Below are 11,364 nucleotides of genomic sequence, written 5' to 3' on the forward strand. Positions count from 1 at the left end.
GGGAGGAGCGGGAGGAGAGAGTGAGGAAGCAAGAGAGAGAGAGAGGCGAGAGGGGGAGAGAGGGTATGAAAGCGAGAACGAGGGATAAGGATGTTAGAGAGAGTGCGAGAGCAAGAGAGGGGGGCGAGTGAGAGTGATGAGAAGGGGTAGAGAGAGAGTAAGAGCTAGAGCAAGAGACGCAGAGAGATAGAGAAAGGGGCAAGCGAGGAGAGAGAGAGAGGTGCAAGACAGAGAAAGTGGGGGTGAGAGGGGATAGCGAGAGAGACGGGGTAGGTGAGAGAGACAGAGAGGGAGTGAGAGGGATAGAGCGAGGGGATGATCGAGAGAGGGGACAAGTGAGAGAGAGAGAGGAATAAGAGAGAGGGGAGTGAGAGAGTGCAGTGAGAGTGAGAGAGTGGGGTCGAGAGAGCAATTGCAAGGGAGTGAGAGAGATGGAGTGAAAGAGAGAGCGAGAGTGAGGGGGCGAGATGGGGCTACAGTGAGGGGGTGAGAGGAAGAGGGGAGAAAGGGGTGTCCAAGAGTCAGTGAGAGAGAGATAGAGAGAAGGGCGATAGAGAGGGGAGAAAAGGGATGAGAGAAAGAGGGGAAGAGAGAGGGGGGGAGAGTGGGAGAATGGGGTGTGAAAGAGAGAGAGGCAAGTGAGAGAGTTAGAGGGAGAGGGGAGACAGCGCGAGAGAGGGAGTGAGAGGGGGCGAGAGGGAGGGAGGGGGGCGGATACGATAGAGTGAGTGAGAGAGACGGGGACAAGAGAAAGAAAGAGAGAGGGAGAAAGAGAAATTGAGATCGAGAGAGAGGCAGGACAGAGAGAGAGTTTGTGAGAGAGAGGATAGAGAGACAGGGTGGGGTTGAGAGACAGAGGGGGAGAGGGAGAAAGAGAAGGGGTGAGCGAGCGAGAGAGAGTTTTGAGGGTGAGAGAACAAGAGCGATGGAGAGAGAGTGTTTGGTGAGAGAGAGGCGCGAATGTGAGAGCGAGCGAGAGAGAAAGAGAGGGCAAGAGACAGATAGAGAGCAGCGAGATGGGTGACAGGGAGGGGCACAGGGGAAAAAAGGGATGAGAGAGAGGAGAAGAGAGCAAGATGGAGGGAGAGGGAATGAGAGATCACGATGAGGCAAGAGTGAGTCAAGGAGACAGGTGGCGAGTGACAGAGAAGGCGATGGCGAGAGCGAGAGAGTGGAGCAAGAGAGGATGACAGGGAGGGGATGAGAGACAGAGAGAGCTGAATTGACAGCAAGAAATATAGAGTGATGGAGAAAGGAGGAGAGAGAGAAAGTGAGAGAAAGGGACTGTCATGAAAATTAAATCGACTTGACTCAATAATTAGAACTTGTTGGGCCAAAGGGCCTGTTTCCACACTGTAAGTAATCTAATCTAATCTAATCTAAGTCAAGGCAATCAGCTCCGTTGTTTGCGCTGATAAATGAGAAGGGAGTAATCCCACTTTGACTATCTCATAGGTAGCCACTACAGCATAAACAACACAATTCTGGACTGGGTGTTTGCTCCTGAATGCTGACCCGTTCACAAAAAAATCCTACATATCTGGGTTATGAAGTGGTGGATCCTGCAAATCTAGTCTAGGGTTGCAAATTTCAGTAGTTACTGGGGCACAATCATGTGGGTCTCCGTTCCTTCTGTGTGGAGAAGGCTAGCAGGGTTAAGGACGTTACATTGCTTTATTGTGATGTTACACATTTCCAAGAGCACTGTATTGTAACTGAGTCAACATGCTGCTGACATGTATGCAGTTCTTTGCTCGGAAAGCAGTAAGGATACTGCATGTGGGATCAGAAGGGTTAATTCACCATCGCCGACTATATCCCTGGATGCTGCAACAGCCTTTTCAGCTGCAGCCACGGCTCGCATGCATTTAGTCAATCCTGTCGCTACGGGGTCTAGTTTAGCGGAAAAATATGCTACTGGTCTCAATGTTCCGCCATGACCCTGCAACAGCACGGATGTCAAGTAGCCACGCTTCTCATATACCGTTTTTACAAAAGGCTGATTGGGTTCAAAATTCCCAATGTAGGTGTAGTTTGGAATGTCTTTTTTAATTCTCGGCCTCTGGGGTCCACTGCAACAGATTCTGGTTCTGCAAACCTTTGCCATGGGCTATTTCGCTTTGGGGCACCTCAAGATTTGCATAATATGGGATAAGCATTCTACAGCAGGAGTACATGCCCAAAAAGGATAGTAATAGTTTCTTCGTGTAAGACTTTGGCTTTTTCTGGATGCTTTAACTGTGTCTTGACCAGTGGCCTTCTATAGTTCTAATATTAAGTGATCTAAGACGTTCCCCTGTTGTTGCACAAATTGAAGCTTTATGAGACTGACTTTGTACCTTCCCTCGCTAGATGGCAGAGCGACGCAAGGATATCCTTCTCACATTGTTCCTTTTGTTTTTGACACTATCAAGCAATCATCTACATACTGCAGAACTGCTGACCCCGGGGTTAGAACAAGAGTCTCCAGAACACCTGTGTAGAGCCTCATTATGTATGGTGGGGAACTCACGAGAACCTTGACAAAGTCGCGTGAATGTATATGATTTCTCTTTGAATGAAAAAACAAACCAGAATTGACTACCTGGGTGCACCGGTATACTAAAGAAGGCAATTGCTAAATCCATAACAGAGAACCATTTACTGTTCGGTGGAATTTGAGCCAATATCGTATCAGTGTTGGGAACATTTGGGGCGGGCGGGACAACAGAGCTATGGACTGCCTGCAGGTCTTGAACAAACCTCCATTCCTCCGGTTCACCGGGAATGTTTGTCTTTTTGACTGGAAAAATGGGGGTTCTCACCGGTGAGTTTTCACAGGGGATTCTCACTCCAGCCTTTAGGTGGGATTCAAAGACTGGATTAATTCCTTCTAAGGCTTCGGGTTTTAACGGGTATTGTGCACTGCAAGGACGATACTCAGACTTGGGGGTATATCCTTCTGGGTTCAAAGCCCCATATGAGTCCCACGTCATGTTTGCCCTTTTCCAAACAACTTGGGTCCGAAATGTCTATCTGAGAGAAACGTTAGTCTATCCTGCTAGCCTTTTCAGGGCTAGCGGGGGTCACCTGGATTTTCCAATCTGCCTGATTTAGCGAATTTAGTTTCTTCTTATATGTCCGCAAATCTGCATTGATCAAAACATCCACATCGTCGCACAAGACCCAACTTTTCGTTCTTTGTGTTTTTAGCACCCATGGTCCCAAATCCTGCCACTGTCACCAGACGTCTTTGCCAGTGACACGTGGGGATTGGAGACTTCAACATGGAATGATAGCGTCTGCTTGCTGTTACAGATACCTTAGGTGCGTTCACTTTGACTGCATGTCTGTGATCACTCCAATAAAAAATCGCACAAGTGATCTGGTGTAACCAATCTATTGAACCAATCTTTCGCCTATGGTTCATCAGGGCCATCATGGTGTATGTGTCCTATGCAGTGCAGCATATCTCCATCAAGAAAATCGATGTTAATAGGATTAACATGGTTGCTTGCTTCCTGGGTGAGTGAATCGCTGACTGAACATATCACTCTCTGGCTTAATCGCCACTCAGAGACATACATCAGGGGTCGTGGATCATATTTTACAGCCTCCATTTGTAAATCTTCCATTTGAATTACCTGCAAGGCCACCAGAGTACTGAGCAAGTCCAACCCCTGTCTACCTATGAGATCCCAACCCATAAGATTTAAAGGTCAAACATTCCGATAACATGAAGGAGAATTGGAATGTTTCCCCAGTACTAGTTTCGAACTTTAGAGGTGCGGAAAATCTGTCCCGCACCACGATTCCTGATGCACCCATTGTATTCAGGAACCTTTTACTCAACTTTATTTGTGTCGATTGTCTAAACTGGCTTAATTTAAGGATTGAGTATGCTACCCCTGCATTTACGAAAATGGTAACTGATGTACCTTCCACATATAACATAGAGGTGGGCATTGACTTATACGCATCATTGTGATATTGGACATACTGCCCACACTTCGCAATCCCAACGCTCAACATGGCGGTGTGACATTTCTCAGTACTCGTAAGGTTAGTAGGAGAGGTTAGGATAAGCGAGTCTTGGTTGCCAAGCATAAAGGAAAGAGTTTTACCTGTAGCTTGTGGGCTGCCCACCTCCACCTCAGCTTTCCCCTCTCGTTCCTACTTTCCAGCCGACCTTTTCCATGGGAATAACCTCACGCAATCAAGTTTTGAAAGTTCTTGCCTTGTGCCATCAAGACTGTTCAATTTAGAAGGCTAACTAGTAGATCTGGTCTATTATTTTCTGTAAGCATTTTAAAACTATCAGAGACTCCCGACAGTGTGGAAGCAGACCATTTGGCCCATCATATACAACTGACCCTCACAGCTTCCTAACCTACCCCTGTAACTTTGCAATTCCCTGTCACCCTGTCGCTCAGTCTCCAGGGCCAATTGAGGCTGTCAGTGTGAGCACTGTAACCGTTCTTCAGCTTTCGTTGACTATAGCAAGGTCGATTTGAATGTTTACAGAATTCAAGCAGAGAAGCGGACTGCAGACCTTCGTATAAGTATTGTATTCAAAGCACAGTACAGCATTAAATTTAAGAAAAACATTTTGTTTTAAATTTCACAGTTAATGGATAATTAATTTGACAGTAAATGGATAATGTTGCATTACAATATTAACCATATCTCAAATCCAGCTGTGTGTACCTACCTTATCCCTCCTTCATTTTCTTGACCAGTGCCTCAATTTCTCTAGTCATCCAGCATTCTCTCCGCCTTCCAACCTTGGCCTTAACAGGAACAAACTATCTCTATACTCTCATTGCCTCATTTTTGCAGGCCCATGGAGGCAATGGCAGACGTGGACATCAAAACAATCATTCTCAGTAAAAAGGTTGTGTTGGGAAAAATAACAGCTGAAAGGTAGATGAGTCTCATAGCCGTGATGGAATGCATCTCAGGGGACTAACAGAGATGGCAGGGGGAAATAACTAATGCTCTGGTGATAATTCACTAAAATTTGCTGGATTCTGAGACAGTTCTGACATATTGGAAAGCTGCAAACCTGATGCTAGTATTTTTTTAATGTGTAGGTTGCTGGTGAGGCCACACTTGGAGTAGTGTGCACAGTTTGTTCTCCTTAATTCAGCAAGGATATACTGGCACTGGCGGGAGTGCAGAGGAGGTTCACTAGTTGGAGTCAGGAGTTGAGAGGGTTGGTGGATGTGAAGAGGTTGAGAAACCTGACAATATGCTGATTGGAATTCAGAAAAATAGGGTTTGGATAGGAAAATAATAATATTATGAAGACAGTAGGTAACATAGAAACAGGAAAATTATTTACAATGGAGGCGGGTCAATCTAGAAGCATAGTGTCAAAATAAGGGGGAGTAGATTTAGGGCTGAGTTCAGGAGGAACGTTTGCAGCTAAAGTGTTGTGAATCTGTGGAATTTGGTGCTGATGAAGCAGTTGAGGCGACCGAACTAAATGTCTTTAAGGGATAAGGTAGATTTGTAAACAGGAAAGGAATTAAGGGTTATGGTGAGAGAGCAGGGAAGTGGAGCTGAGGCCATGAAAAATGATCAGCCCTGATCTTACTGAATGGCAGAGTAGGCTTGAGGGGACAGATTGCCAACTCCTGCTCCTCTTCCTTATCTTCTTACATTCCCACTTCCCAGTCGTCCCTTTCTCTGGGAATAACCTCACGCAATCAAGTTTTGAAAGCTCTTTATTGTGCCATCAAGACTGTTCAATTTAGAAGGCTAACTAGTAGATCTGGTCTATTATTTTCTCCAAGTATTTCAAAACTATCAGAGACTCCTGACCGTGTGGAAGCAGACAATTCGGCCCATCATATCCAACTGACCCTCACAGCCTCCTAACTTACCCCTGTAACTTTGCAATTCCCATGCGCAATCCGCCCAAACTGCACATCCATGAACACTATGGGCAATTTCAGGCTGGACAATCCATCCAACCTGAACATCTTTTGACGATGGGAGGAAACTAGAGAAACCGGACGAAGTCCATGCACACAACCACAACAAGGTGATCATTAGTGGGCGGCACGGTGGCACAGTGGTTAGCACTGCTGCCTCACAGCGCCTGAGACCCGGGTTCAATTCCCGACTCAGGCGACTGACTGTGTGGAGTTTGCACATTCTCCCCGTGTCAGCGTGGGTTTCCTCCGGGTGCTCTGGTTTCCTCCCACAGTCCAAAGATGTGCGGGTCAGGTGAATTGGCCATGCTAAATTGCCCATAGTGTTAGGTAAGGGGTAAATGTAGGGGTATGGGTGGGTTTCGCTTAGGCGGGTCGGTGTGGACTTGTTGGGCCGAAGGGCCTGTTTCCACACTGTAAATCTAATCTAATCCCTTTCTTATTTCCCAGTTCCACCCGAATAACTTCACGGGAAATACTCCTAAGAATATGCTCCCTCAACACAAACGTAAAGCTATCTCTAATCGAAAACACCAATGTACCTTGTCTCATCCCCCTTTCTCTCCTTCACTTGGAACATGAAGCTGCCAGTCCCATGCAGCTCTGAGCCACTTTTGTATAATACTCACAATATCCCAGTCCCATGTTCAAAACCATATCCTGAACTCATCTGCCTTTCCTGTTGGGTCTTTTGCATTGAAATTAATGTCGTGTAACTGGTCAGTCGTACCTCGCTCGGTGCCTTGCCCTTACCCGCCTTGACTGTCTAACTTCTCAACTGTACCAGCCGTTTTTGTCACCATCTCTTCAGGTTTACCCCCACTCCCTCACTGGTGTAATGCCTCGCGAGTAGCACTAGCAAATCTCCCTGCCTGGATATTAGATACCTTCCAATTGAGGTACAATCCATCCTTCCTCTGCGTGTCAATTCTACTCCAGCAGAGATTCCAATGATCCAAAAATGTGACTCCTTCTCACCTCCATAACATCTTTTGCCACACATTCATCTGCTCTGTCCTGCTATTCCTACTCTCACTAGCATATAGCACTGGGTGTAATCCAGATAGTACAAGCCACAAGGACCTACTCTTTATCGTCCAGGCTAATTTGCTATATTCTCTCATCGGGGCTTCATCCTTTTATCTACCTATGTCATTGGTACCAATGTACAATGATCTCCTACTTTCAAAATACATGCATTCTGCACCCTCTGTGAGGCATCCTTGACCCTGTCACCAGGGAGGCACCACCCCACTCCGATGTCTCTCTGTCAGCTGCCGAAACGGCAGTCTGTGCCGCAGACTAGAGAGTCTCCTATCACATTCGATCACTTGGAACCTGATATACATCTCATTGCATTGGAGCTAATCTCAATACCAGTAATTTAGCTGCCAGTGCTATATTCCCACAACAGTCTGTGACCCCTAACGCTTTCCAAACTGGATACTTGTTTGAGATGGAACTAGCCACAGGAGACTCCTGCACTACTTGACCTCCGCTCCAACCTTTCCAAGATGCAACCCATTTACATGACTGTATCTGCAGTTTATCAAGCTTTCTGAAACTGCCACCTATCACACTCCCAAGCTGCTGTAAATTCTTTGTTACCTTTAACCACCGCTCCATCTGATCAATGAAATCCTAATGGATTTGCACCCTCGTGCAGACAATCATCAGGATAACTGAAATTCTCCCTATTCTCCTACATCCGACAGGAAGAGCACATAACTGTACGAATGGCCATCTCTGTACCTTAACATTCCGCAGACCCAGAAAAAGGTACACAGTCTTACTGCTTTACAAAACACTAGTCTAGAATAAATTAGTTCCAATATCTTATATTTTTAAAATGTAAACATAACATCATAGGACATGTATTTAAAGAAGTAATCCCTTTCCCTACTGAATGTTGTAGCTTTAAAAACAAAACAGAAGAAACATCGTCTTTTAAGAGAATGAAATACACTGAGCTTTGAAACCACAACATGAAACAGACCCTTCGGTCAAATTTGTCCAAAATGATATCCGAACCTAATCTAGTCCCTTTTGCCAGCACCTGGGCAATATCCCTCCATACCCTTCCCATGCAACCCTGTGGGGTGGCACGGTGGGACAGTGGTGAGCACTGCTGCCTCACAGTGCCAGAGACCCGGGTTCAATTCCCGCCTCGGGCAACTGTTTGTGTGGAGTTTGCACATTCTCCCCGTGTCTGCGTGGGTGTGCTCCGGTTTCCTCCCACAGTCCAAAGATGTGCAGGTCAGGTTAACTGGCCAGGGTAAGTTGCCCATTGTGCAAGTTGAAGGGAATTGGTCTGGGTAGATTGCTCTTCGAAGGTTCGGTGCGGACTTGTTGGGTCGAAGTGCCTGTTACCACACTGTAAGTAATCTAATCTTAAACAAAAAATGTATCCAGATGCCTTTAAAATGCTGTCATTGTACCAACACTCACACACGCACCACCTTCCACATGAAAACGTTGCTCCCTCGGTCCCTGTTATATCTTTCCCCTCTCACACTAAAACTATGCTGCCTATGTCTGGACTCACCCACCACACCAAAAAGACCTTCTCTGTTTACCCTATGCATTTCCTTCATGATTTTATGAACGGCTCCGAGGTCACTCCTCAGCATCTGGTGAGCCAGGGGAAAGAAAACCCAGCCTTTTAGGCCTCTTCCTACAGCTCAAACCCTCCAAACATGGCAACATCCTTGTAAATCTTTTCTGAACACTTTACAGTTTCTCAACATCCTTCCGATAGGCAGAGAATAGAATTGCACACAATATTCCAAAAGTGGCCGAACCAATGTCCTTTACAAATGCAACATGACCTCCCAACACCGATACTGAATGCTCTGACCAATAAAGGAAACCATGCCAAACACTTTCTTCAATATCCACCGACCTGCAACTCTACTTTCAAGGATATAGGAACGTGCACTTCTAGGTCTCTGTTCAGTAATAATACTTAGGAATTTACCATGAAGTGTATCAGTCCTGGTAACATTTGCTTTTCCAAAATTCAGCACCTCACAGTTATCTCAATTAAACTCCATCTGCCATGCTTAACCATTGGCCCATCCGGTCAAGATCTCATTGTTACTTCTTTGCTGTCCACTGCATATCCATTTTTGGTGTCATCTGCAAACTTACGAACTATATCTCCTATGTTGACATCCACATGACGAAAAGTGGTGGACCAAGCAACGAGCCTTGTGGCACTCCACTGGTCACAGGCTTTCAGTCTGAAAAGCAACCCTACAACACCACCCTCTGTCTTCTACCTTCGAGCCAGTTCTGTATCCAGACAGCTAACTATCTCTGCATTCCATGAAACCTAACTTTGCTGAACAATCTCCCATGGGGAACTTTGCCGAGTGCCTTACTGAAGTCCATATAGATCACATCAACCGCTCTGCCTTCATCCATCCTTTTTCTTATTTCTCCAAAAAAACTCAAGTTTGTGAGACACGATTTCCCAAACACAAAGCCATGCTGACTATCACTAAGCAGTCCTTACTTTTCCAAATACATGTAAATGCTTTCCCACAGTATTTCCTCCAACAACTTGCCCAGAACCGTCATCTAGCTCGTCAGGCTCACCCTGGCTTGTCCTTACCACTTTTCTCAAACAGTGGCACCACGTTAACCAACCTCTAGTCTTCTGGCACCTCACTTGTGTCTATCGATGATACAAATATCTCAGCAAGCAGCCTAGCGATCAAATCCCCAGCTTCCCACAGAGTTCTAGGATACACCTTATCAGGTGCTTGGAGATTTACCAAGCTTTATGCATCACTTCCTGCGTATGATGGACATTTTCAAGATGTCATCATCTATGTCCCTACATTCTATATCTTTCATGCCCTTCTTCACGGTAAACACTGATGCCAAATACTCAGCATCTCCCTCATCTCCTGTGGCTCCATGCACAGGCTGCCTTGTTGAGCTTTGAGGGTCTCTACTTTTTTCCATAGTGAGCCTTTTGTTCTTAGTGTATTTATAAAAGCTTTTGGATTATCCTTAACCCTTTTCACCAAGGCTATCACATGTCTCCTTTTTGCCTTCCTGATTTCCCTCTTTATTACATTCCTATACTCGAAGGAGTTTTTGGATTTTTGGATTGGAATATTTGAAAAACATTACATCTTGAGAAAACAAACGAGGGCAGGACTTACACGAATTAAACTTAGGGCCTTGAGTAGTGACATGGGAAAAAAGAGACAGTGGGGTTCATGTCTTTGAAATTTGTATCACAAGATTAGATTAGATTAGACTTACAGTGTGGAAACAGGCCCTTCGGCCCAACAAGTCCACACCGACCCGCCGAAGCGCAACCCGCCCATACCCCTACATTTACCCCTTACCTAACACTACGGGCAATTTAGCTTGGCCAATTCACCTGACCTGCACATCTTTGTGACTGTGGGAGGAAACCGGAGCACCCGGAGGAAACCCACGCAGACACGGGGAGAACGTGCAAACTCCACACAGTCAGTTGCCTGAGTCGGGAATTGAACCCGGGTCTACAGGCGCTGTGAGGCAGCAGTGCTAACCACTGTGCCACCGTGCCGCCCAAGTAGGCAAGGTGCTTAAGAAAGTGGTTGGCACACTTACCTTCATTGCTCACACATCTGAGTAGTACAGGAGTTGGGACGCTCTATTGAGGCTGAACAGGATTTTGGAGTGTCCTCTTCTGGAATTCTCTATCTAGTTCTTGTTGCGCTGTTATAGGAAGCATATTATTAAATTGAAGCGGGTTAAGAAGAGATTTACTAGGATGTTGACGGGAATGGAGGGATTGTATTATAAGGAAAGGCTGGATAGGCTGGGACATTTTTCAGTGATTCTCTATTCCAGACGAAGGGTCTTTGCCCGAAACGTCGATTTTCCTGCACCTCGGATGCCTGACCTGCTGTGCATTTCCATCACCACTCTAATCTAGACTTTGGTTTATAGCATCTGCAGTCCTTGTTTTTACCTAGCTGATTTGAACCTAACTGCGAATCCTCTATTCCTGATGAAGGGCTTTTGCCCTAAACGTCGATTTTCCGATTCCTCGGATGCTACCTGACCTGCTGTGCTTTCCAGCACCACGGTAATCTAGACTCTGGTTCCCAGCATCTGCAGGCATTGTTTTTACCTGGAATATTTTTCACTACAGCGTAAGAAGTTGAGGGGTGACCTTATTCGAGGTTTATAAAATAATAGGAGTATAGATAGGTTGAATGGCCGGGAAAGAGGGCGTACAAGACTTGAGTGCATTCATTTTGAGAAGAGATGAGAAAGGTTTGAAAAAAAGATATGAGGGATTTTTAAACATTTACACGTGTGGAATGAACTTCCAGAGGAAGTGGTGGCTTCAAATATAATTACAGTATTTAAAAGAAATTCAGATAAGTACATAAATAGGAAAGATTTGGATGGATGTGGACCAAGCGGAGGCAGG

Source organism: Hemiscyllium ocellatum, chromosome 18 (assembly GCF_020745735.1).
Source record: "Hemiscyllium ocellatum isolate sHemOce1 chromosome 18, sHemOce1.pat.X.cur, whole genome shotgun sequence".
Taxonomy (NCBI): Eukaryota; Metazoa; Chordata; class Chondrichthyes; order Orectolobiformes; family Hemiscylliidae; genus Hemiscyllium; species Hemiscyllium ocellatum.